Source organism: Chiloscyllium punctatum, unplaced genomic scaffold (assembly GCF_047496795.1).
Source record: "Chiloscyllium punctatum isolate Juve2018m unplaced genomic scaffold, sChiPun1.3 scaffold_558, whole genome shotgun sequence".
NCBI lineage: Eukaryota > Metazoa > Chordata > Chondrichthyes > Orectolobiformes > Hemiscylliidae > Chiloscyllium > Chiloscyllium punctatum.
The window spans coordinates 59886-62385 of record NW_027310292.1 but is presented as its reverse complement, the minus strand read 5'-3'; the positions used below and the strand labels follow the sequence as shown (position 1 = coordinate 62385).

Genomic DNA, 2500 nt, shown 5'->3' with positions numbered 1-2500 from the left:
ACTGCCACGACACAGACGGACGCCAGGCCGCGCTCCCCGGCGGGGGGATGGCGTCGAGCCTGACGAACGGAATGTGCAGGGTGGGGGGGAAAGGCCAAGCGCTCCGACGCCGGAGGGCTCCGGAGTCTGAACTTAGGGGGACAAAGAGGACGGGTCCTCTGCGACACCCCAGCCGCGCTCTCGCCAGCCAAGGCGAGTGCGATTGATTGCCAAACGACCCTCAGACAGGCGTGGCCCCGGGAAGAACCCGGGGCCGCAAAGTGCGTTCAAAGTGTCGATGATCAATGTGTCCTGCAATTCACATTAATTCTCGCAGCTAGCTGCGTTCGTCATCGACGCACGAGCCGAGTGATCCACCGTCAAGAGTTGTCTGAGTTTGTTTTAGGTCTCTCCCTCGCCAGAGGAAAGCGACCCGGACCGCACATACGCTCCCCACCTTGAGCTACAGCCACCTGCACGCCGGCGTGCGGGCGGAGCAGGGTGGCGTGAAGCGATGGGGAGCACCATCCTGGTGCGGCCCGCAGAAACATACGTCTATTGGGGGGAGGAGGACAGGGCGCCCAAGAGGCGATGCGTGCCCCAACGCACCGCAGCGACGGAGGCAGGATCACCGCCACCATGTCGCCCGCCTAGTATCACGAGGCGTGCAGCAGCTTTGCCCTAGGAAAAGCAGAGGCGGGAACGGGCACCGGCCATCGGTTCGGCAGCGTCACTGACGCGTGCACGTGGCGGCGTGTCGGCGAGCGGACTTCCTGCGAGGAGGCGGGGGCGGCACTCGCCCGAGCAGACGCCCGCCCGGCCCAGCCACCGCCGAGGTGGACTGGGAGTCGCGGCAACGGCTCGTCATACTCGTTCCCACACTCACAGCGCAGCTTGCCCGCAAGCCACCGACCACCGATCGACGCCAGGCGCCCCGACCGAGAGCGGGATCGCTCGTTCGCCCTGCTGGCAGTTCGCTGGGGATCACTACTGCACGGAGCTCGGAGACCGACGGGCGGCAACTCGAGAGTCTTTAAACCACCACCCCCATCCCGCAAGTGCAAAGAGGCTGTATACGCACAGACGGGTGAGGGGAATAGGTACCCCGTCGGGTTTGAAGGGAGCGTGACTAGATAGCAACGATGTAAACCCAGCCGATTTGGGAGCGAAAGACCGGCGCCTGCATCACCGGCTTCGTTTCCCGTGGCTGGAGAGTACACCGAAACCCTCCGTCTGTCGCGAGCTCCCGACGACGCGGTGCCGCCAAGCAGCAGGGCCGGACCTGGTGTGGCTCCCCTCGTCGATCACAGACCGGTCGGCACTACTGACGAGACGGTGGAACGGGCTTCGCCCCTTGTGACGAAGGGTGATGCGAACCCGCCCGCCCGCGTGCGTTCGGGGTGGACTCGGCAAACGGAGATTTGAAATCGGAAAGTGTCCTCCTGCCCCGCGCAGGTAGGCGCCCAACAGTTGTGGGGGGTTTGGCGGTGACCACGGCTGCAGGGCCTGCTACCCCGACGAGCTCTCCTGCTGGCCCCGAAACCACCCTCGCGAGACAAGTTGAAACGGAAACGGGCGTACCCCCAAGCCGACGATCCTTTCTTATTTGTTACTTTTTTTTTCACTTGCTCGAGTTGTGGCGATTTGGCGGTGACCACGGCTGCAGGGCCTGCTACCCCGACGAGCTCTCCTGCTGGCCCCGAAACCACCCTCGCGAGACAAGTTGAAACGGAAACGGGCGTACCCCCAAGCCGACAGAGATCCTTTCTTATTTGTTACTTTTTTTTTTCACTTGCTCGAGTTGTGGGGGTTTGGCGGTGACCACGGCTGCAGGGCCTGCTACCCCGACGAGCTCTCCTGCTGGCCCCGAAACCACCCTCGCGAGACAAGTTGAAACGGAAACGGGCGTACCCCCAAGCCGACGATCCTTTCTTATTTGTTACTTTTTTTTTTCACTTGCTCGAGTTGTGGGGGTTTGGCGGTGACCACGGCTGCAGGGCCTGCTACCCCGACGAGCTCTCCTGCTGGCCCCGAAACCACCCTCGCGAGACAAGTTGAAACGGAAACGGGCGTACCCCCAAGCCGACGATCCTTTCTTATTTGTTACTTTTTTTTTCACTTGCTCGAGTTGTGGGGGTTTGGCGGTGACCACGGCTGCAGGGCCTGCTACCCCGACGAGCTCTCCTGCTGGCCCCGAAACCACCCTCGCGAGACAAGTTGAAACGGAAACGGGCGTACCCCCAAGCCGACGATCCTTTCTTATTTGTTACTTTTTTTTTCACTTGCTCGAGTTGTGGGGGTTTGGCGGTGACCACGGCTGCAGGGCCTGCTACCCCGACGAGCTCTCCTGCTGGCCCCGAAACCACCCTCGCGAGACAAGTTGAAACGGAAACGGGCGTACCCCCAAGCCGACAGAGATGCTTTCGCTCCTGTTACTTTTTTTTTCACTTGCTCGAGTTGTGGGGGTTTGGCGGTGACCACGGCTGCAGGGCCTGCTACCCCGACGAGCTCTCCTGCTGGC

General features: G+C 62.1%; 1 non-coding gene across 1 annotated transcript; it reads right to left on the bottom strand.

The window, feature by feature from the left end:
• Window positions 1-214: 214 nt before the first annotated feature.
• LOC140473251 (5.8S ribosomal RNA) lies at window positions 215-368 on the bottom strand. Its single transcript, XR_011958204.1, has one exon. It is a non-coding gene; the product is annotated as a 5.8S ribosomal RNA (ribosomal RNA).
• Window positions 369-2500: the final 2132 nt, after the last annotated feature.